General features: G+C 49.1%; 53 non-coding genes and 1 pseudogene across 53 annotated transcripts; all 54 read right to left on the bottom strand.

Annotated features, from left to right (window-relative positions):
- Positions 1-20: 20 nt before the first annotated feature.
- On the bottom strand, positions 21-139 carry LOC145026960 (5S ribosomal RNA). Its single transcript, XR_013674909.1, has one exon. It is a non-coding gene; the product is annotated as a 5S ribosomal RNA (ribosomal RNA).
- A 220-nt stretch (positions 140-359) lies between these two features.
- LOC145027192 (5S ribosomal RNA) lies at positions 360-521 on the bottom strand (annotated as a pseudogene).
- Positions 522-738: 217 nt separating this feature from the next.
- On the bottom strand, positions 739-857 carry LOC145027281 (5S ribosomal RNA). The gene has a single exon (XR_013675209.1). It is a non-coding gene; the product is annotated as a 5S ribosomal RNA (ribosomal RNA).
- Positions 858-1,075: 218 nt separating this feature from the next.
- On the bottom strand, positions 1,076-1,194 carry LOC145025591 (5S ribosomal RNA). Its single transcript, XR_013673601.1, has one exon. It is a non-coding gene; the product is annotated as a 5S ribosomal RNA (ribosomal RNA).
- A 218-nt stretch (positions 1,195-1,412) lies between these two features.
- Positions 1,413-1,531, bottom strand: LOC145026521 (5S ribosomal RNA). Its single transcript, XR_013674490.1, has one exon. It is a non-coding gene; the product is annotated as a 5S ribosomal RNA (ribosomal RNA).
- A 219-nt stretch (positions 1,532-1,750) lies between these two features.
- LOC145025830 (5S ribosomal RNA) lies at positions 1,751-1,869 on the bottom strand. The gene has a single exon (XR_013673825.1). It is a non-coding gene; the product is annotated as a 5S ribosomal RNA (ribosomal RNA).
- Positions 1,870-2,086: 217 nt separating this feature from the next.
- On the bottom strand, positions 2,087-2,204 carry LOC145026592 (5S ribosomal RNA). The gene has a single exon (XR_013674556.1). It is a non-coding gene; the product is annotated as a 5S ribosomal RNA (ribosomal RNA).
- A 217-nt stretch (positions 2,205-2,421) lies between these two features.
- On the bottom strand, positions 2,422-2,540 carry LOC145026649 (5S ribosomal RNA). Its single transcript, XR_013674610.1, has one exon. It is a non-coding gene; the product is annotated as a 5S ribosomal RNA (ribosomal RNA).
- A 219-nt stretch (positions 2,541-2,759) lies between these two features.
- LOC145026200 (5S ribosomal RNA) lies at positions 2,760-2,878 on the bottom strand. The gene has a single exon (XR_013674187.1). It is a non-coding gene; the product is annotated as a 5S ribosomal RNA (ribosomal RNA).
- Positions 2,879-3,099: 221 nt separating this feature from the next.
- LOC145026520 (5S ribosomal RNA) lies at positions 3,100-3,218 on the bottom strand. Its single transcript, XR_013674489.1, has one exon. It is a non-coding gene; the product is annotated as a 5S ribosomal RNA (ribosomal RNA).
- A 218-nt stretch (positions 3,219-3,436) lies between these two features.
- Positions 3,437-3,555, bottom strand: LOC145027402 (5S ribosomal RNA). Its single transcript, XR_013675322.1, has one exon. It is a non-coding gene; the product is annotated as a 5S ribosomal RNA (ribosomal RNA).
- A 217-nt stretch (positions 3,556-3,772) lies between these two features.
- LOC145026168 (5S ribosomal RNA) lies at positions 3,773-3,891 on the bottom strand. The gene has a single exon (XR_013674157.1). It is a non-coding gene; the product is annotated as a 5S ribosomal RNA (ribosomal RNA).
- A 215-nt stretch (positions 3,892-4,106) lies between these two features.
- Positions 4,107-4,225, bottom strand: LOC145027195 (5S ribosomal RNA). Its single transcript, XR_013675128.1, has one exon. It is a non-coding gene; the product is annotated as a 5S ribosomal RNA (ribosomal RNA).
- A 216-nt stretch (positions 4,226-4,441) lies between these two features.
- On the bottom strand, positions 4,442-4,560 carry LOC145027554 (5S ribosomal RNA). The gene has a single exon (XR_013675467.1). It is a non-coding gene; the product is annotated as a 5S ribosomal RNA (ribosomal RNA).
- A 219-nt stretch (positions 4,561-4,779) lies between these two features.
- LOC145022867 (5S ribosomal RNA) lies at positions 4,780-4,898 on the bottom strand. The gene has a single exon (XR_013670980.1). It is a non-coding gene; the product is annotated as a 5S ribosomal RNA (ribosomal RNA).
- A 217-nt stretch (positions 4,899-5,115) lies between these two features.
- On the bottom strand, positions 5,116-5,234 carry LOC145025723 (5S ribosomal RNA). Its single transcript, XR_013673724.1, has one exon. It is a non-coding gene; the product is annotated as a 5S ribosomal RNA (ribosomal RNA).
- Positions 5,235-5,452: 218 nt separating this feature from the next.
- On the bottom strand, positions 5,453-5,571 carry LOC145027401 (5S ribosomal RNA). Its single transcript, XR_013675321.1, has one exon. It is a non-coding gene; the product is annotated as a 5S ribosomal RNA (ribosomal RNA).
- Positions 5,572-5,788: 217 nt separating this feature from the next.
- On the bottom strand, positions 5,789-5,907 carry LOC145026167 (5S ribosomal RNA). The gene has a single exon (XR_013674156.1). It is a non-coding gene; the product is annotated as a 5S ribosomal RNA (ribosomal RNA).
- A 218-nt stretch (positions 5,908-6,125) lies between these two features.
- Positions 6,126-6,244, bottom strand: LOC145027194 (5S ribosomal RNA). Its single transcript, XR_013675127.1, has one exon. It is a non-coding gene; the product is annotated as a 5S ribosomal RNA (ribosomal RNA).
- Positions 6,245-6,460: 216 nt separating this feature from the next.
- LOC145027229 (5S ribosomal RNA) lies at positions 6,461-6,579 on the bottom strand. The gene has a single exon (XR_013675161.1). It is a non-coding gene; the product is annotated as a 5S ribosomal RNA (ribosomal RNA).
- Positions 6,580-6,798: 219 nt separating this feature from the next.
- LOC145021408 (5S ribosomal RNA) lies at positions 6,799-6,917 on the bottom strand. Its single transcript, XR_013669568.1, has one exon. It is a non-coding gene; the product is annotated as a 5S ribosomal RNA (ribosomal RNA).
- Positions 6,918-7,135: 218 nt separating this feature from the next.
- Positions 7,136-7,254, bottom strand: LOC145027269 (5S ribosomal RNA). The gene has a single exon (XR_013675198.1). It is a non-coding gene; the product is annotated as a 5S ribosomal RNA (ribosomal RNA).
- A 217-nt stretch (positions 7,255-7,471) lies between these two features.
- LOC145025456 (5S ribosomal RNA) lies at positions 7,472-7,590 on the bottom strand. Its single transcript, XR_013673470.1, has one exon. It is a non-coding gene; the product is annotated as a 5S ribosomal RNA (ribosomal RNA).
- A 218-nt stretch (positions 7,591-7,808) lies between these two features.
- LOC145027399 (5S ribosomal RNA) lies at positions 7,809-7,927 on the bottom strand. The gene has a single exon (XR_013675319.1). It is a non-coding gene; the product is annotated as a 5S ribosomal RNA (ribosomal RNA).
- A 216-nt stretch (positions 7,928-8,143) lies between these two features.
- On the bottom strand, positions 8,144-8,262 carry LOC145027283 (5S ribosomal RNA). Its single transcript, XR_013675211.1, has one exon. It is a non-coding gene; the product is annotated as a 5S ribosomal RNA (ribosomal RNA).
- A 218-nt stretch (positions 8,263-8,480) lies between these two features.
- On the bottom strand, positions 8,481-8,599 carry LOC145027193 (5S ribosomal RNA). The gene has a single exon (XR_013675126.1). It is a non-coding gene; the product is annotated as a 5S ribosomal RNA (ribosomal RNA).
- A 216-nt stretch (positions 8,600-8,815) lies between these two features.
- On the bottom strand, positions 8,816-8,934 carry LOC145027444 (5S ribosomal RNA). Its single transcript, XR_013675362.1, has one exon. It is a non-coding gene; the product is annotated as a 5S ribosomal RNA (ribosomal RNA).
- Positions 8,935-9,152: 218 nt separating this feature from the next.
- On the bottom strand, positions 9,153-9,271 carry LOC145025432 (5S ribosomal RNA). Its single transcript, XR_013673448.1, has one exon. It is a non-coding gene; the product is annotated as a 5S ribosomal RNA (ribosomal RNA).
- A 221-nt stretch (positions 9,272-9,492) lies between these two features.
- On the bottom strand, positions 9,493-9,611 carry LOC145025573 (5S ribosomal RNA). Its single transcript, XR_013673584.1, has one exon. It is a non-coding gene; the product is annotated as a 5S ribosomal RNA (ribosomal RNA).
- Positions 9,612-9,828: 217 nt separating this feature from the next.
- Positions 9,829-9,947, bottom strand: LOC145027398 (5S ribosomal RNA). The gene has a single exon (XR_013675318.1). It is a non-coding gene; the product is annotated as a 5S ribosomal RNA (ribosomal RNA).
- A 217-nt stretch (positions 9,948-10,164) lies between these two features.
- Positions 10,165-10,283, bottom strand: LOC145027433 (5S ribosomal RNA). Its single transcript, XR_013675352.1, has one exon. It is a non-coding gene; the product is annotated as a 5S ribosomal RNA (ribosomal RNA).
- Positions 10,284-10,499: 216 nt separating this feature from the next.
- On the bottom strand, positions 10,500-10,618 carry LOC145027174 (5S ribosomal RNA). The gene has a single exon (XR_013675110.1). It is a non-coding gene; the product is annotated as a 5S ribosomal RNA (ribosomal RNA).
- Positions 10,619-10,836: 218 nt separating this feature from the next.
- LOC145026087 (5S ribosomal RNA) lies at positions 10,837-10,955 on the bottom strand. Its single transcript, XR_013674082.1, has one exon. It is a non-coding gene; the product is annotated as a 5S ribosomal RNA (ribosomal RNA).
- Positions 10,956-11,173: 218 nt separating this feature from the next.
- On the bottom strand, positions 11,174-11,292 carry LOC145026683 (5S ribosomal RNA). Its single transcript, XR_013674642.1, has one exon. It is a non-coding gene; the product is annotated as a 5S ribosomal RNA (ribosomal RNA).
- Positions 11,293-11,510: 218 nt separating this feature from the next.
- Positions 11,511-11,629, bottom strand: LOC145027190 (5S ribosomal RNA). The gene has a single exon (XR_013675124.1). It is a non-coding gene; the product is annotated as a 5S ribosomal RNA (ribosomal RNA).
- A 218-nt stretch (positions 11,630-11,847) lies between these two features.
- Positions 11,848-11,966, bottom strand: LOC145025777 (5S ribosomal RNA). Its single transcript, XR_013673776.1, has one exon. It is a non-coding gene; the product is annotated as a 5S ribosomal RNA (ribosomal RNA).
- A 218-nt stretch (positions 11,967-12,184) lies between these two features.
- Positions 12,185-12,303, bottom strand: LOC145025710 (5S ribosomal RNA). The gene has a single exon (XR_013673712.1). It is a non-coding gene; the product is annotated as a 5S ribosomal RNA (ribosomal RNA).
- A 218-nt stretch (positions 12,304-12,521) lies between these two features.
- LOC145026519 (5S ribosomal RNA) lies at positions 12,522-12,640 on the bottom strand. Its single transcript, XR_013674488.1, has one exon. It is a non-coding gene; the product is annotated as a 5S ribosomal RNA (ribosomal RNA).
- A 220-nt stretch (positions 12,641-12,860) lies between these two features.
- On the bottom strand, positions 12,861-12,979 carry LOC145025647 (5S ribosomal RNA). The gene has a single exon (XR_013673653.1). It is a non-coding gene; the product is annotated as a 5S ribosomal RNA (ribosomal RNA).
- A 219-nt stretch (positions 12,980-13,198) lies between these two features.
- On the bottom strand, positions 13,199-13,317 carry LOC145027257 (5S ribosomal RNA). Its single transcript, XR_013675187.1, has one exon. It is a non-coding gene; the product is annotated as a 5S ribosomal RNA (ribosomal RNA).
- Positions 13,318-13,535: 218 nt separating this feature from the next.
- On the bottom strand, positions 13,536-13,654 carry LOC145026517 (5S ribosomal RNA). Its single transcript, XR_013674487.1, has one exon. It is a non-coding gene; the product is annotated as a 5S ribosomal RNA (ribosomal RNA).
- A 220-nt stretch (positions 13,655-13,874) lies between these two features.
- On the bottom strand, positions 13,875-13,993 carry LOC145026389 (5S ribosomal RNA). Its single transcript, XR_013674364.1, has one exon. It is a non-coding gene; the product is annotated as a 5S ribosomal RNA (ribosomal RNA).
- A 217-nt stretch (positions 13,994-14,210) lies between these two features.
- LOC145026238 (5S ribosomal RNA) lies at positions 14,211-14,329 on the bottom strand. Its single transcript, XR_013674223.1, has one exon. It is a non-coding gene; the product is annotated as a 5S ribosomal RNA (ribosomal RNA).
- Positions 14,330-14,545: 216 nt separating this feature from the next.
- LOC145026496 (5S ribosomal RNA) lies at positions 14,546-14,664 on the bottom strand. The gene has a single exon (XR_013674467.1). It is a non-coding gene; the product is annotated as a 5S ribosomal RNA (ribosomal RNA).
- A 225-nt stretch (positions 14,665-14,889) lies between these two features.
- LOC145025942 (5S ribosomal RNA) lies at positions 14,890-15,008 on the bottom strand. The gene has a single exon (XR_013673933.1). It is a non-coding gene; the product is annotated as a 5S ribosomal RNA (ribosomal RNA).
- Positions 15,009-15,226: 218 nt separating this feature from the next.
- Positions 15,227-15,345, bottom strand: LOC145026126 (5S ribosomal RNA). Its single transcript, XR_013674118.1, has one exon. It is a non-coding gene; the product is annotated as a 5S ribosomal RNA (ribosomal RNA).
- Positions 15,346-15,563: 218 nt separating this feature from the next.
- Positions 15,564-15,682, bottom strand: LOC145025656 (5S ribosomal RNA). Its single transcript, XR_013673661.1, has one exon. It is a non-coding gene; the product is annotated as a 5S ribosomal RNA (ribosomal RNA).
- A 220-nt stretch (positions 15,683-15,902) lies between these two features.
- Positions 15,903-16,021, bottom strand: LOC145025572 (5S ribosomal RNA). Its single transcript, XR_013673583.1, has one exon. It is a non-coding gene; the product is annotated as a 5S ribosomal RNA (ribosomal RNA).
- Positions 16,022-16,239: 218 nt separating this feature from the next.
- LOC145027594 (5S ribosomal RNA) lies at positions 16,240-16,358 on the bottom strand. The gene has a single exon (XR_013675506.1). It is a non-coding gene; the product is annotated as a 5S ribosomal RNA (ribosomal RNA).
- A 217-nt stretch (positions 16,359-16,575) lies between these two features.
- Positions 16,576-16,694, bottom strand: LOC145027030 (5S ribosomal RNA). Its single transcript, XR_013674974.1, has one exon. It is a non-coding gene; the product is annotated as a 5S ribosomal RNA (ribosomal RNA).
- Positions 16,695-16,912: 218 nt separating this feature from the next.
- Positions 16,913-17,031, bottom strand: LOC145027252 (5S ribosomal RNA). The gene has a single exon (XR_013675182.1). It is a non-coding gene; the product is annotated as a 5S ribosomal RNA (ribosomal RNA).
- Positions 17,032-17,249: 218 nt separating this feature from the next.
- Positions 17,250-17,368, bottom strand: LOC145026125 (5S ribosomal RNA). Its single transcript, XR_013674117.1, has one exon. It is a non-coding gene; the product is annotated as a 5S ribosomal RNA (ribosomal RNA).
- A 218-nt stretch (positions 17,369-17,586) lies between these two features.
- On the bottom strand, positions 17,587-17,705 carry LOC145027219 (5S ribosomal RNA). The gene has a single exon (XR_013675151.1). It is a non-coding gene; the product is annotated as a 5S ribosomal RNA (ribosomal RNA).
- A 219-nt stretch (positions 17,706-17,924) lies between these two features.
- LOC145025571 (5S ribosomal RNA) lies at positions 17,925-18,043 on the bottom strand. The gene has a single exon (XR_013673582.1). It is a non-coding gene; the product is annotated as a 5S ribosomal RNA (ribosomal RNA).
- Between the last annotated feature and the right edge of the window lie 179 nt (positions 18,044-18,222).

The following is an 18,222-nucleotide window of genomic DNA, read 5'->3' as shown; positions in this document are numbered from 1 at the left end:
GCAGATGGGCAACGAAAAACGGGGTGCAACACGAGGACTTCCCAGGGGGTCACCCATCCTAGTACTACTCTCGCCCAAGCACGCTTACCTGCGAAGTTCTGATGGGATCTGGTGCATTAGTGCTGGTATGATCGCACCCGAAATACTATCCATGCTTATTGTTTTTATGTCTTACAAGACGCAGAACCTCGTTTGCTTTCGGACGCGAGGCGTGGGACCCACGTGATGGATCGGCTCGGTTCGAGAAACAAGAAAACAATCAACATTGAACCGGATGCCGCCCGAGCATGGATATAGCAAGAAAGAAAAAAAAAAACGCACCTAAAACATAAAAAAAACGCAGACGGGCAACGAAAAAGGGGGTGCAACACGAGGACTTCCCAGGGGGTCACCCATCCTAGTACTACTCTCGCCCAAGCACGCTTAACTACGGAGTTCTCCTAGTACTACTCTCGCCCAAGCACGCTTAACTACGGAGTTCTGATGGGATCCGGTGCATTAGTGCTGGTATGATCGCACCCGAAATACTATCCATGCTTATTGTTTTTATGTCTTACAAGACGCAGAACCTCGTTTGCTTTCGGACGCGAGGCGTGGGACCCACGTGATGGATCGGCTCGGTTCGGGAAACAAGAAAACAATCAACATTGAACCGGAGGCCGCCCGAGCATGGATATAGCAAGAAAGAAAAAAAACGCACCTAAAACATAAAAAAAACGCAGACGGGCAACGAAAAAGGGGGTGCAACACGAGGACTTCCCAGGGGGTCACCCATCCTAGTACTACTCTCGCCCAAGCACGCTTAACTGCGGAGTTCTGATGGGATCCGGTGCATTAGTGCTGGTATGATCGCACCCGAAATACTATCCATGCTTATTGTTTTTATGTCTTACAAGACGCAGAACCTCGTTTGCTTTCGGACGCGAGGCGTGGGACCCACGTGATGGATCGGCTCGGTTCGGGAAAGAAGAAAACAATCAACATTGAACCGGAGGCCGCCCGAGCATGGATATAGCAAGAAAGAAAAAAAAACGCACCTAAAACATAAAAAAAACGCAGACGGGCAACGAAAAAGGGGGTGCAACACGAGGACTTCCCAGGGGGTCACCCATCCTAGTACTACTCTCGCCCAAGCACGCTTAACTGCGGAGTTCTGATGGGATCCGGTGCATTAGTGCTGGTATGATCGCAACCGAAATACTATCCATGCTTATTGTTTTTATGTCTTACAAGACGCAGAACCTCGTTTGCTTTCGGACGCGAGGCGTGGGACCCACGTGATGGATCGGCTCGGTTCGGGAAACAAGAAAACAATCAACATTGAACCGGAGGCCGCCCGAGCATGGATATAGCAAGAAAGAAAAAAAACGCACCTAAAACATAAAAAAAAACGCAGACGGGCAACGAAAAAGGGGGTGCAACACGAGGACTTCCCAGGGGGTCACCAATCCTAGTACTACTCTCGCCCAAGCACGCTTAACTGCGGAGTTCTGATGGGATCCGGTGCATTAGTGCTGGTATGATCGCACCCGAAATACTATCCATGCTTATTGTTTTTATGTCTTACAAGACGCAGAACCTCGTTTGCTTTCGGACGCGAGGCGTGGGACCCACGTGATGGATCGGCTCGGTTCGGGAAACAAGAAAACAATCAACATTGAACCGGAGGCCGCCCGAGCATGGATATACCAAGAAAGAAAAAAAAAACGCACCTAAAACATAAAAAAAACGCAGACGGGCAACGAAAAAGGGGGTGCAACACGAGGACTTCCGAGGGGGTCACCCATCCTAGTACTACTCTCGCCCAAGCACGCTTAACTGCGGAGTTCTGATGGGATCCGGTGCATTAGTGCTGGTATGATTGCACCCGAAATACTATCCATGCTTATTGTTTTTATGTCTTACAAGACGCAGAACCTCGTTTGCTTTCGGACGCGAGGCGTGGGACCCACGTGATGGATCGGCTCGGTTCGGGAAACAAGAAAACAATCAACATTGAACCGGAGGCCGCCCGAGCATGGATATACCAAGAAAGAAAAAAAAACGCACCTAAAACATAAAAAAACGCAGACGGGCAACGAAAAAGGGGGTGCAACACGAGGACTTCCCGGGGGTCACCCATCCTAGTACTACTCTCGCCCAAGCACGCTTAACTGCGGAGTTCTGATGGGATCCGGTGCATTAGTGCTGGTATGATCGCACCCGAAATACTATCCATGCTTATTGTTTTTATGTCTTACAAGACGCAGAACCTCGTTTGCTTTCGGACGCGAGGCGTGGGACCCACGTGATGGATCGGCTCGGTTCGGGAAACAAGAAAACAATCAACATTGAACCGGAGGCCGCCCGAGCATGGATATACCAAGAAAGAAAAAAAACGCACCTAAAACATAAAAAAAACGCAGACGGGCAACGAAAAAGGGGGTGCAACACGAGGACTTCCCAGGGGGTCACCCATCCTAGTACTACTCTCGCCCAAGCACGCTTACCTGCGAAGTTCTGATGGGATCCGGTGCATTAGTGCTGGTATGATCGCACCCGAAATACTATCCATGCTTATTGTTTTTATGTCTTACAAGACGCAGAACCTCGTTTGCTTTCGGACGCGAGGCGTGGGACCCACGTGATGGATCGGCTCGGTTCGGGAAACAAGAAAACAATCAACATTGAACCGGATGCCGCCCGAGCATGGATATAGCAAGAAAGAAAAAAAAAACGCACCTAAAACATAAAAAAAACGCAGATGGGCAACGAAAAACGGGGTGCAACACGAGGACTTCCCAGGGGGTCACCCATCCTAGTACTACTCTCGCTCAAGCACGCTTAACTGCGGAGTTCTGATGGGATCCGGTGCATTAGTGCTGGTATGATCGCACCCGAAATACTATCCATGCTTATTGTTTTTATGTCGTACAAGACGCAGAACCTCGTTTGCTTTCGGACGCGAGGCGTGGGACCCACGTGATGGATCGGCTCGGTTCGGGAAACAAGAAAACAATCAACATTGAACCGGAGGCCGCCCGAGCATGGATATAGCAAGAAAGAAAAAAAACGCACCTAAAACATAAAAAAAAAAAACGCAGACGGGCAACGAAAAAGGGGGTGCAACACGAGGACTTCCCAGGGGGTCACCAATCCTAGTACTACTCTCGCCCAAGCACGCTTAACTGCGGAGTTCTGATGGGATCCGGTGCATTAGTGCTGGTATGATCGCACCCGAAATACTATCCATGCTTATTGTTTTTATGTCTTACAAGACGCAGAACCTCGTTTGCTTTCGGACGCGAGGCGTGGGACCCACGTGATGGATCGGCTCGGTTCGGGAAAGAAGAAAACAATCAACATTAAACCGGAGGCCGCCCGAGCATGGATATAGCAAGAAAGAAAAAAAAAACGCACCTAAAACATAAAAAAACGCAGACGGGCAACGAAAAAGGGGGTGCAACACGAGGACTTATCTGAGGGTCACCCGTCCTAGTACTACTCTCGCCCAAGCACGCTTAACTGCGGAGTTCTGATGGGATCCGGTGCATTAGTGTTGGTATGATCGCACCCAAAATACTATCCATGCTTATTGTTTTTATGTCTTACAAGACGCAGAACCTCGTTTGCTTTCGGACGCGAGGCGTATGACCCACGTGATGGATCGGCTCGGTTCGGGAAACAAGAAAACAACCAACATTGAACCGGAGGCCGCCCGAGCATGGATATAACAAGAAAGGAAAAAACAACGCACCTAAAACATAAAAAAACGCAGACGGGCACCGAAAAGGGGGTGCAACACGAGGACTTCCCAGGGGGTCACCCATCCTAGTACTACTCTCGCCCAAGCACGCTTAACTGCGGAGTTCTGATGGGATCCGGTGCATTAGTGTTGGTATGATCGCACCCAAAATACTATCCATGCTTATTGTTTTTATGTCTTACAAGACGCAGAACCTCGTTTGCTTTCGGACGCGAGGCGTATGACCCACGTGATGGATCGGCTCGGTTCGGGAAACAAGAAAACAACCAACATTGAACCGGAGGCCGCCCGAGCATGGATATAGCAAGAAAGGAAAAAAAACGCACCTAAAACATAAAAAAACGCAGACGGGCACCGAAAAGGGGTGCAACACGAGGACTTCCCAGGGGGTCACCCATCCTAGTACTACTCTCGCCCAAGCACGCTTAACTGCGGTGTTCTGATGGGATCCGGTGCATTAGTGTTGATATGATCGCACCCGAAATACTCTCCATGCTTATTGTTTTTATGTCTTACAAGACACAGAACCTCGTTTGCTTTCGGACGCGAGGCGTGGGACCCACATGCTGGATCGGCTCGGTTCGGGAAACAAGAAAACAATCAACATTGAACCGGAGGCCGCCCGAGCATGGTTATAGCAAGAAAGAAAAAAAACGCACCTAAAACATAAAAAAACGCAGACGGGCAACGAAAAAGTGGGTGCAACACGAGGACTTCCCAGGGGGTCACCCATCCTAGTACTACTCTCGCCAAAGCACGCTTAACTGCGGAGTTCTGATAGGATGCTGTGCATTAGTGCTGGTATGATCGCACCCGAAATACTATCCATGCTTATTGTTTTTATGTCTTACAAGACGCAGAACCTCGTTTGCTTTCGGACGCGAGGCGTGGGACCCACGTGATGGATCGGCTCGGTTCGAGAAACAAGAAAACAATCAACATTGAACCGGATGCCGCCCGAGCATGGATATAGCAAGAAAGAAAAAAAAAACGCACCTAAAACATAAAAAAAACGCAGACGGGCAACGAAAAAGGGGGTGCAACACGAGGACTTCCCAGGGGGTCACCCATCCTAGTACTACTCTCGCCCAAGCACGCTTAACTCCGGAGTTCTGATGGGATCCGGTGCATTAGTGCTGGTATGATCGCACCCGAAATACTATCCATGCTTATTGTTTTTATGTCTTACAAGACGCAGAACCTCGTTTGCTTTCGGACGCGAGGCGTGGGACCCACGTGATGGATCGGCTCGGTTCGGGAAACAAGAAAACAATCAACATTGAACCGGAGGCCGCCCGAGCATGGATATAGCAAGAAAGAAAAAAAACGCACCTAAAACATAAAAAAAACGCAGACGGGCAACGAAAAAGGGGGTGCAACACGAGGACTTCCCAGGGGGTCACCCATCCTAATACTACTCTCGCCCAAGCACGCTTAACTGCGGAGTTCTGATGGGATCCGGTGCATTAGTGCTGGTATGATCGCACCCGAAATACTATCCATGCTTATTGTTTTTATGTCTTACAAGACGCAGAACCTCGTTTGCTTTCGGACGCGAGGCGTGGGACCCACGTGATGGATCGGCTCGGTTCGGGAAACAAGAAAACAATCAACATTGAACCGGAGGCCGCCCGAGCATGGATATAGCAAGAAAGAAAAAAAAACGCACCTAAAACATAAAAAAAACGCAGACGGGCAACGAAAAAGGGGGTGCAACACGAGGACTTATCTGAGGGTCACCCGTCCTAGTACTACTCTCGCCCAAGCACGCTTAACTGCGGAGTTCTGATGGGATCCGGTGCATTAGTGTTGGTATGATCGCACCCAAAATACTATCCATGCTTATTGTTTTTATGTCTTACAAGACGCAGAACCTCGTTTGCTTTCGGACGCGAGGCGTATGACCCACGTGATGGATCGGCTCGGTTCGGGAAACAAGAAAACAACCAACATTGAACCGGAGGCCGCCCGAGCATGGATATAACAAGAAAGGAAAAAACAACGCACCTAAAACATAAAAAAACGCAGACGGGCACCGAAAAGGGGGTGCAACACGAGGACTTCCCAGGGGGTCACCCATCCTAGTACTACTCTCGCCCAAGCACGCTTAACTGCGGAGTTCTGATGGGATCCGGTGCATTAGTGTTGGTATGATCGCACCCAGAATACTATCCATGCTTATTGTTTTTATGTCTTACAAGACGCAGAACCTCGTTTGCTTTCGGACGCGAGGCGTATGACCCACGTGATGGATCGGCTCGGTTCGGGAAACACGAAAACAACCAACATTGAACCGGAGGCCGCCCGAGCATGGATATAGCAAGAAAGGAAAAAAAAAACGCACCTAAAACATAAAAAAACGCAGACGGGCACCGAAAAAGGGGTGCAACACGAGGACTTCCCAGGGGGTCACCCATCCTAGTACTACTCTCGCCCAAGCACGCTTAACTGCGGTGTTCTGATGGGATCCGGTGCATTAGTGTTGATATGATCGCACCCGAAATACTCTCCATGCTTATTGTTTTTATGTCTTACAAGACACAGAACCTCGTTTGCTTTCGGACGCGAGGCGTGGGACCCACATGCTGGATCGGCTCGGTTCGGGAAACAAGAAAACAATCAACATTGAACCGGAGGCCGCCCGAGCATGGTTATAGCAAGAAAGAAAAAAAACGCACCTAAAACATAAAAAAACGCAGACGGGCAACGAAAAAGAGGGTGCAACACGAGGACTTCCCAGGGGGTCACCCATCCTAGTACTACTCTCGCCAAAGCACGCTTAACTGCGGAGTTCTGATAGGATCCTGTGCATTAGTGCTGGTATGATCGCACCCGAAATACTATCCATGCTTATTGTTTTTATGTCTTACAAGACGCAGAACCTCGTTTGCTTTCGGACGCGAGGCGTGGGACCCACGTGATGGATCGGCTCGGTTCGAGAAACAAGAAAACAATCAACATTGAACCGGATGCCGCCCGAGCATGGATATAGCAAGAAAGAAAAAAAAAACGCACCTAAAACATAAAAAAAACGCAGACGGGCAACGAAAAAGGGGGTGCAACACGAGGACTTCCCAGGGGGTCACCCATCCTAGTACTACTCTCGCCCAAGCACGCTTAACTACGGAGTTCTGATGGGATCCGGTGCATTAGTGCTGGTATGATCGCACCCGAAATACTATCCATGCTTATTGTTTTTATGTCTTACAAGACGCAGAACCTCGTTTGCTTTCGGACGCGAGGCGTGGGACCCACGTGATGGATCGGCTCGGTTCGGGAAACAAGAAAACAATCAACATTGAACCGGAGGCCGCCCGAGCATGGATATAGCAAGAAAGAAAAAAAAACGCACCTAAAACATAAAAAAAACGCAGACGGGCAACGAAAAAGGGGGTGCAACACGAGGACTTCCCAGGGGGTCACCCATCCTAGTACTACTCTCGCCCAAGCACGCTTAACTGCGGAGTTCTGATGGGATCCGGTGCATTAGTGCTGGTATGATCGCACCCGAAATACTATCCATGCTTATTGTTTTTATGTCTTACAAGACGCAGAACCTCGTTTGCATTCGGACGCGAGGCGTGGGACCCACGTGATGGATCGGCTCGGTTCGGGAAACAAGAAAACAATCAACATTGAACCGGAGGCCGCCCGAGCATGGATATAGCAAGAAAGAAAAAAAAACGCACCTAAAACATAAAAAAAACGCAGACGGGCAACGAAAAAGGGGTGCAACACGAGGACTTCCCAGGGGGTCACCCATCCTAGTACTACTCTCGCCCAAGCACGCTTAACTGCGGAGTTCTGATGGGATCCGGTGCAGTAGTGCTGGTATGATTGCACCCGAAATACTATCCATGCTTATTGTTTTTATGTCTTACAAGACGCAGAACCTCGTTTGCTTTCGGACGCGAGGCGTGGGACCCACGTGATGGATCGGCTCGGTTCGGGAAACAAGAAAACAATCAACATTGAACCGGAGGCCGCCCGAGCATGGATATAGCAAGAAAGAAAAAAAAAACGCACCTAAAACATAAAAAAACGCAGACGGGCAACGAAAAAGGGGGTGCAACACGAGGACTTATCTGAGGGTCACCCGTCCTAGTACTACTCTCGCCCAAGCACGCTTAACTGCGGAGTTCTGATGGGATCCGGTGCATTAGTGTTGGTATGATCGCACCCAAAATACTATCCATGCTTATTGTTTTTATGTCTTACAAGACGCAGAACCTCGTTTGCTTTCGGACGCGAGGCGTATGACCCACGTGATGGATCGGCTCGGTTCGGGAAACAAGAAAACAACCAACATTGAACCGGAGGCCGCCCGAGCATGGATATAACAAGAAAGGAAAAAAAACGCACCTAAAACATCAAAAAACGCAGACGGGCACCGAAAAGGGGGTGCAACACGAGGACATCCCAGGGGGTCACCCATCCTAGTACTACTCTCGCCCAAGCACGCTTAACTGCGGTGTTCTGATGGGATCCGGTGCATTAGTGTTGGTATGATCGCACCCAAAATACTATCCATGCTTATTGTTTTTATGTCTTACAAGACGCAGAACCTCGTTTGCTTTCGGACGCGAGGCGTATGACCCACGTGATGGATCGGCTCGGTTCGGGAAACAAGAAAACAACCAACATTGAACCGGAGGCCGCCCGAGCATGGATATAGCAAGAAAGGAAAAAAAAAACGCACCTAAAACATAAAAAAACGCAGACGGGCACCGAAAAGGGGGTGCAACACGAGGACTTCCCAGGGGGTCACCCATCCTAGTACTACTCTCGCCCAAGCACGCTTAACTGCGGTGTTCTGATGGGATCCGGTGCATTAGTGTTGATATGATCGCACCCGAAATACTTTCCATGCTTATTGTTTTTATGTCTTACAAGACACAGAACCTCGTTTGCTTTCGGACGCGAGGCGTGGGACCCACGTGATGGATCGGCTCGGTTCGGGAAACAAGAAAACAATCAACATTGAACCGGAGGCCGCCCGAGCATGGTTATAGCAAGAAAGAAAAAAAACGCACCTAAAACATAAAAAAACGCAGACGGGCAACGAAAAAGATGGTGCAACACGAGGACTTCCCAGGGGGTCACCCATCCTAGTACTACTTTCGCCAAAGCACGCTTAACTGCGGAGTTCTGATAGGATCCGGTGCATTAGTGCTGGTATAATCGCACCCGAAATACTATCCATGGTTATTGTTTTTATGTCTTACAAGACGCAGAACCTCGTTTGCTTTCGGACGCGAGGCGTGGGACCCACGTGATGGATCGGCTCGGTTCGGGAAACAAGAAAACAATCAACATTGAACCGGAGGCCGCCCGAGCATGGATATAGCAAGAAAGAAAAAAAAAACGCACCTAAAACATAAAAAAACGCAGACGGGCAACGAAAAAGGGGGTGCAACACGAGGACTTCCCAGGGGGTCACCCATCCTAGTACTACTCTCGCCCAAGCACGCTTAACTGCGGAGTTCTGATGGGATCCAGTGCATTAGTGCTGGTATGATCGCACCCGAAATACTATCCATGCTTATTGTTTTTATGTCTTACAAGACGCAGAACCTCGTTTGCTTCCGGACGCGAGGCGTGGGACCCACGTGATGGATCGGCTCGGTTCGGGAAACAAGAAAACAATCAACATTGAACAGGAGGCCCCCCGAGCATGTATATAGCAAGAAAGAAAAAAAAAACGCACCTAAAACATAAAAAAAAAACACAGACGGGCAACGAAAAATGGGGTGCAACACGAGGACTTCCCAGGGGGTCACCCATGCTAGTACTACTCTCGCCCAAGCACGCTTAACTGCGGAGTTCTGATGGGATCCGGTGCATTAGTGCTGGTATGATCGCACCCGAAATACTATCCATGCTTATTATTTTTATGTCTTACAAGACGCAGAACCTCGTTTGCTTTCGGACGCGAGGCGTGGGACCCACGTGATGGATCGGCTCGGTTCGGGAAACAAGAAAACAATAAACATTGAACCGGAGGCCGCCCGAGCATGGATATAGCAAGAAAGAAAAAAAAACGCACCTAAAACATAAAAAAACGCAGACGGGCAACGAAAAAGGGGGTGCAACACGAGGACTTATCTGAGGGTCACCCGTCCTAGTACTACTCTCGCCCAAGCACGCTTAACTGCGGAGTTCTGATGGGATCCGGTGCATTAGTGTTGGTATGATCGCACCCAAAATACTATCCATGCTTATTGTTTTTATGTCTTACAAGACGCAGAACCTCGTTTGCTTTCGGACGCGAGGCGTATGACCCACGTGATGGATCGGCTCGGTTCGGGAAACAAGAAAACAACCAACATTGAACCGGAGGCCGCCCGAGCATGGATATAACAAGAAAGGAAAAAAAAACGCACCTAAAACATAAAAAAACGCAGACGGGCACCGAAAAGGGGGTGCAACACGAGGACTTCCCAGGGGGTCACCCATCCTAGTACTACTCTCGCCAAAGCACGCTTAACTGCGGTGTTCTGATGGGATCCGGTGCATTAGTGTTGATATGATCGCACCCGAAATACTTTCCATGCTTATTGTTTTTATGTCTTACAAGACACAGAACCTCGTTTGCTTTCGGACGCGAGGCGTGGGACCCACGTGCTGGATCGGCTCGGTTCGGGAAACAAGAAAACAATCAACATTGAACCGGAGGCCGCCCGAGCATGGTTATAGCAAGAAAGAAAAAAAACGCACCTAAAACATAAAAAAACGCAGACGGGCAACGAAAAAGAGGGTGCAACACGAGGACTTCCCAGGGGGTCACCCATCCTAGTACTACTCTCGCCAAAGCACGCTTAACTACGGAGTTCTGAAGAGATCCGGTGCATTAGTGCTGGTATAATCGCACCCGAAATACTATCCATGGTTATTGTTTTTATGTCTTACAAGACGCAGAACCTCGTTTGCTTTCGGACGCGAGGCGTGGGACCCACGTGATGGATCGGCTCGGTTCGGGAAACAAGAAAACAATCAACATTGAACCGGAGGCCGCCCGAGCATGGATATAGCAAGAAAGAAAAAAAAAACGCACCTAAAACATAAAAAAACGCAGACTGGCAACGAAAAAGGGGGTGCAACACGAGGACTTCCCAGGGGGTCACCCATCCTAGAACTACTCTCGCCCAAGCACGCTTAACTGCGGAGTTCTGATGGGATCCGGTGCATTAGTGCTGGTATGATCGCACCCGAAATAATATCCATGCTTATTGTTTTTATGTCTTACAAGACGCAGAACCTCGTTTGCTTTCGGACGCGAGGCGTGGGACCCACGTGATGGATCGGCTCGGTTCGGGAAACAAGAAAACAATCAACATTGAACCGGAGGCCGCCCGAGCATGGATATAGCAAGAAAGAAAAAAAACGCACCTAAAACATAAAAAAAAACGCAGACGGGCAACGAAAAAGGGGGTGCAACACGAGGACTTCTCAGGGGGTCACCAATCCTAGTACTACTCTCGCCCAAGCACGCTTAACTGCGGAGTTCTGATGGGATCCGGTGCATTAGTGCTGGTATGATCGCACCCGAAATACTATCCATGCTTATTGTTTTTATGTCTTACAAGACGCAGAACCTCGTTTGCTTTCGGACGCGAGGCGTGGGACCCACGTGATGGATCGGCTCGGTTCGGGAAACAAGAAAACAATCAACATTGAACCGGATGCCGCCCGAGCATGGATATAGCAAAAAAGAAAAAAAAAACGCATCTAAAACATAAAAAAACGCAGACGGGCAACGAAAAAGGGGGTGCAACAGGATGACTTCCCAGGGGGTCACCCATCCTAGTACTACTCTCGCCCAAGCACGCTTAACTGCGGAGTTCTGATGGGATCCGGTGCATTAGTGCTGGTATGATCACACCCGAAATACTATCCATGCTTATTGTTTTTATGTCTTACAAGACGCAGAACCTCGTTTGCTTTCGGACGCGAGGCGTGGGACCCACGTGATGGATCGGCTCGGTTCGGGAAACAAGAAAACAATCAACATTGAACCGGAGGCCGCCCGAGCATGGATATAGCAAGAAAGAAAAAAAACGCACCTAAAACATAAAAAAAAACGCAGACGGGCAACGAAAAAGGGGGTGCAACACGAGGACTTCCCAGGGGGTCACCCATCCTAGTACTACTCTCGCCCAAGCACGCTTAACTGCGAAGTTCTGATGGGATCCGGTGCATTAGTGCTGGTATGATCGCACCCGAAATACTATCCATGCTTATTGTTTTTATGTCTTACAAGACGCAGAACCTCGTTTGCTTTCGGACGCGAGGCGTGGGACCCACGTGATGGATCGGCTCGGTTCGGGAAAGAAGAAAACAATCAACATTGAACCGGAGGCCGCCCGAGCATGGATATAGCAAGAAAGAAAAAAAAACGCACCTAAAACATAAAAAAAACGCAGACGGGCAACGAAAAAGGGGGTGCAACACGAGGACTTCCCAGGGGGTCACCCATCCTAGTACTACTCTCGCCCTAGCACGCTTAACTGCGGAGTTCTGATGGGATCCGGTGCATTAGTGCTGGTATGATCGCAACCGAAATACTATCCATGCTTATTGTTTTTATGTCTTACAAGACGCAGAACCTCGTTTGCTTTCGGACGCGAGGCGTGGGACCCACGTGATGGATCGGCTCGGTTCGGGAAAGTAGAAAACAATCAACATTGAACCGGAGGCCGCCCGAGCATGGATATAGCAAGAAAGAAAAAAAACGCACCTAAAACATAAAAAAAAACGCAGACGGGCAACGAAAAAGGGGGTGCAACACGAGGACTTCCCAGGGGGTCACCAATCCTAGTACTACTCTCGCCCAAGCACGCTTAACTGCGGAGTTCTGATGGGATCCGGTGCATTAGTGCTGGTATGATCGCACCCGAAATACTATCCATGCTTATTGTTTTTATGTCTTACAAGACGCAGAACCTCGTTTGCTTTCGGACGCGAGGCGTGGGACCCACGTGATGGATCGGCTCGGTTCGAGAAACAAGAAAACAATCAACATTGAACCGGATGCCGCCCGAGCATGGATATAGCAAGAAAGAAAAAAAAAACGCACCTAAAACATAAAAAAAATGCAGACGGGCAACGAAAAAGGGGGGTGCAACTCGAGGACTTCCCAGGGGGTCACCCATCCTAGTACTACTCTCGCCCAAGCACGCTTAACTGCGGAGTTCTGATGGGATCCGGTGCATTAGTGCTGGTATGATCGCACCCGAAATACTATCCATGCTTATTGTTTTTATGTCTTACAAGACGCAGAACCTCGTTTGCTTTCGGACGCGAGGCGTGGGACCCACGTGATGGATCGGCTCGGTTCGGGAAACAAGAAAACAATCAACATTGAACCGGAGGCCGCCCGAGCATGGATATAGCAAGAAAGAAAAAAAAAACGCACCTAAAACATAAAAAAAACGCAGACGGGCAACGAAAAAGGGGGTGCAACACGAGGACTTCCCAGGGGGTCACCCATCCTAGTACTACTCTCGCCCAAGCACGCTTAACTGCGGAGTTCTGATGGGATCCGGTGCATTAGTGCTGGTATGATCGCACCCGAAATACTATCCATGCTTATTGTTTTTATGTCTTACAAGACGCAGAACCTCGTTTGCTTTCGGACGCGAGGCGTGGGACCCACGTGATGGATCGGCTCGGTTCGGGAAACAAGAAAACAATCAACATTGAACCGGAGGCCGCCCGAGCATGGATATAGCAAGAAAGAAAAAAAACGCACCTAAAACATAAAAAAAAACGCAGACGGGCAACGAAAAAGGGGGTGCAACACGAGGACTTCCCAGGGGGTCACCAATCCTAGTACTACTCTCGCCCAAGCACGCTTAACTGCGGAGTTCTGATGGGATCCGGTGCATTAGTGCTGGTATGATCGCACCCGAAATACTATCCATGCTTATTGTTTTTATGTCTTACAAGACGCAGAACCTCGTTTGCTTTCGGACGCGAGGCGTGGGACCCACGTGATGGATCGGCTCGGTTCGGGAAACAAGAAAACAATCAACATTGAACCGGATGCCGCCCGAGCATGGATATAGCAAAAATGAAAAAAAAAAACGCACCTAAATCATAAAAAAAATGCAGACGGGCAACGAAAAAGGGGGTGCAACTCGAGGACTTCCCAGGGGGTCACCCATCCTAGTACTACTCTCGCCCAAGCACGCTTAACTGCGGAGTTCTGATGGGATCCGGTGAATTAGTGCTGGTATGATCGCACCCGAAATACTATCCATGCTTATTGTTTTTATGTCTTACAAGACGCAGAACCTCGTTTGCTTTCGGACGCGAGGCGTGGGACCCACGTGATGGATCGGCTCGGTTCGGGAAACAAGAAAACAATCAACATTGAACCGGAGGCCGCCCGAGCATGGATATAGCAAGAAAGAAAAAAAAACGCACCTAAAACATAAAAAAAACGCAGACGGGCAACGAAAAAGGGGTGCAACACGAGGACTTCCCAGGGGGTCACCCATCCTAGTACTACTCTCGCCCAAGCAGGCTTAACTGCGGAGTTCTGATGGGATCCGGTGCATTAGTGCTGGTATGATCGCACCCGAAATACTATCCATGCTTATTGTTTTTATGTCTTACAAGACGCAGAACCTCGTTTGCTTTCGGACGCGAGGCGTGGGACCCACGTGATGGATCGGCTCGGTTCGGGAAACAAGAAAACAATCAACATTGAACCGGAGGCCGCCCGAGCATGGATATAGCAAGAAAAAAAAAACGCACCTAAAACATAAAAAAAAACGCAGACGGGCAACGAAAAAGGGGGTGCAACACGAAGACTTCCCAGGGGGTCACCCATCCTAGTACTACTCTCGCCCAAGCACGCTTAACTGCGGAGTTCTGATGGGATCTGGTGCATTAGTGCTGGTATGATCGCACCCGAAATACTATCCATGCTTATTGTTTTTATGTCTTACAAGACGCAGAACCTCGTTTGCTTTCGGACGCGAGGCGTGAGACCCACGTGATGGATCGGCTCGGTTCGGGAAACAAGAAAACAATCAACATTGAACCGGTGGCCGCCCGAGCATGGATATAGCAAAAAAGAAAAAAAAAAAAAAAAACGCACCTAAAACATAAAAAAACGCAGACGGGCAACGAAAAAGGGGGTGCAACACGAGGACTTCCCAGGGGGTCACCCATCCTAGTACTACTCTCGCCCAAGCACGCTTAACTGCGGAGTTCTGATAGGATCCGGTGCATTAGTGCTGGTATGATCGCACCCGAAATACTATCCATGCTTATTGTTTTTATGTCTTACAAGACGCAGAACCTCGTTTACTTTCTGACGCGAGGCGTGGGACCCACGTGATGGATCGGCTCGGTTCGGGAAACAAGAAAACAATCAACATTGAACTGGAGGCCCCCCGAGCATGTATATAGCAAGAAAGAAAAAAAAACGCACCTAAAACATAAAAAAAACACAGACGGGCAACGAAAAATGGGGTGCAACACGAGGACTTCCCAGGGGGTCACCCATGCTAGTACTACTCTCGCCCAAGCACGCTTAACTGCGGAGTTCTGATGGGATCCGGTGCATTAGTGCTGGTATAATCGCACCCGAAATACTATCCATGGTTATTGTTTTTATGTCTTACAAGACGCAGAACCTCGTTTGCTTTCGGACGCGAGGCGTGGGACCCACGTGATGGATCGGCTCGGTTCGGGAAACAAGAAAACAATCAACATTGAACCGGAGGCCGCCCGAGCATGGATATAGCAAGAAAGAAAAAAAAAACGCACCTAAAACATAAAAAACCGCAGACGGGCAACGAAAAAGGGGGTGCAACACGAGGACTTCTCAGGGGGTCACCCATCCTAGTACTACTCTCGCCCAAGCACGCTTAACTGCGGAGTTCTGATGGGATCCAGTGCATTAGTGCTGGTATGATCGCACCCGAAATACTATCCATGCTTATTGTTTTTATGTCTTACAAGACGCAGAACCTCGTTTGCTTTCGGACGCGAGGCGTGGGACCCACGTGATGGATCGGCTCGGTTCGGGAAACAAGAAAACAATCAACATTGAACTGGAGGCCCCCCGAGCATGTATATAGCAAGAAAGAAAAAAAAACGCACCTAAAACATAAAAAAAAAACACAGACGGGCAACGAAAAATGGGGTGCAACACGAGGACTTCCCAGGGGGTCACCCATGCTAGTACTACTCTCGCCCAAGCACGCTTAACTGCGGAGTTCTGATGGGATCCGGTGCATTAGTGCTGGTATGATCGCACCCGAAATACTATCCATGCTTATTATTTTTATGTCTTACAAGACGCAGAACCTCGTTTGCTTTTGGACGCGAGGCGTGGGACCCACGTGATGGATCGGCTCGGTTCGGGAAACAAGAAAACAATAAACATTGAACCGGAGGCCGCCCGAGCATGGATATAGCAAGAAAGAAAAAAAAAACGCACCTAAAACATAAAAAAACGCAGACGGGCAACGAAAAAGGGGGTGCAACACGAGGACTTATCTGAGGGTCACCCGTCCTAGTACTACTCTCGCCCAAGCACGCTTAACTGCGGAGTTCTGATGGGATTCGGTGCATTAGCGTTGGTATGATCGCACCCAAAATACTATCCATGCTTATTGTTTTTATGTCTTACAAGACGCAGAACCTCGTTTGTTTTCGGACGCGAGGCGTATGACCCACGTGATGGATCGGCTCGGTTCGGGAAACAAGAAAACAACCAACATTGAACCGGAGGCCGCCCGAGCATGGATATAACAAGAAAGGAAAAAAAAACGCACCTAAAACATAAAAAAACGCAGACGGGCACCGAAAAGGGGGTGCAACACGAGGACTTCCCAGGGGGTCACCCATCCTAGTACTACTCTCGCCCAAGCACGCTTAACTGCGGTGTTCTGATGGGATCCGGTGCATTAGTGTTGGTATGATCGCACCCGAAATACTCTCCATGCTTATTGTTTTTATGTCTTACAAGACACAGAACCTCGTTTGCTTTCGGACGCGAGGCGTGGGACCCACGTGATGGATCGGCTCGGTTCGGGAAACAAGAAAACAATCAACATTGAACCGGAGGCCGCCCGAGCATGGATATAGCAAGAAAGAAAAAAGAAACGCACCTAAAACATAAAAAAACGCAGACGGGCAACGAAAAAGAGGGTGCAACACGAGGACTTCCCAAGGGGTCACCCATCCTAGTACTACTCTCGCCCAAGCACGCTTAACTGCGGAGTTTTGATAGGATCCGGTGCATTAGTGTTGGTATGATCGCACCCGAAATACTATCCATGCTTATTGTTTTTATGTCTTACAAGACGCAGAACCTCGTTTGCTTTCGGACGCGAGGCGTGGGACCCACGTGATGGATCGGCTCGGTTCGGGAAACAAGAAAACAATCAACATTGAACTGGAGGCCCCCCGAGCATGTATATAGCAAGAAAGAAAAAAAAACGCACCTAAAACATAAAAAAAACACAGACGGGCAACGAAAAATGGGGTGCAACACGAGGACTTCCCAGGGGGTCACCCATGCTAGTACTACTCTCGCCCAAGCACGCTTAACTGCGGAGTTCTGATGGGATCCGGTGCATTAGTGCTGGTATAATCGCACCCGAAATACTATCCATGGTTATTGTTTTTATGTCTTACAAGACGCAGAACCTCGTTTGCTTTCGGACGCGAGGCGTGGGACCCACGTGATGGATCGGCTCGGTTCGGGAAACAAGAAAACAATCAACATTGAACCGGAGGCCGCCCGAGCATGGATATAGCAAGAAAGAAAAAAAAAACGCACCTAAAACATAAAAAAACGCAGACGGGCAACGAAAAAGGGGGTGCAACACGAGGACTTCCCAGGGGGTCACCCATCCTAGTACTACTCTCGCCCAAGCACGCTTAACTGCGGAGTTTTGATAGGATCCGGTGCATTAGTGTTGGTATGATCGCACCCGAAATACTATCCATGCTTATTGTTTTTATGTCTTACAAGACGCAGAACCTCGTTTGCTTTCGGACGCGAGGCGTGGGACCCACGTGATGGATCGGCTCGGTTCGGGAAACAAGAAAACAATCAACATTGAACTGGAGGCCCCCCGAGCATGTATATAGCAAGAAAGAAAAAAAAACGCACCTAAAACATAAAAAAAAACACAGACGGGCAACGAAAAATGGGGTGCAACACGAGGACTTCCCAGGGGGTCACCCATGCTAGTACTACTCTCGCCCAAGCACGCTTAACTGCGGAGTTCTGATGGGATCCGGTGCATTAGTGCTGGTATGATCGCACCCGAAATACTATCCATGCTTATTATTTTTATGTCTTACAAGACGCAGAACCTCGTTTGCTTTCGGACGCGAGGCGTGGGACCCACGTGATGGATCGGCTCGGTTCGGGAAACAAAGAAAACAATCAACATTGAACCGGAGGCCGCCCGAGCATGGTGATAGCAAGAAAGAAAAAAAAAACG

The sequence above is a fragment of the Lactuca saligna genome, chromosome 1, assembly GCF_052625555.1.
Source record: "Lactuca saligna cultivar CGN05327 chromosome 1, ASM5262555v1, whole genome shotgun sequence".
Lineage (NCBI taxonomy): Eukaryota > Viridiplantae > Streptophyta > Magnoliopsida > Asterales > Asteraceae > Lactuca > Lactuca saligna.
The sequence above is the reverse complement of the archived record's forward strand: the minus strand, read 5'-3'. Positions and strand labels throughout refer to the sequence as shown.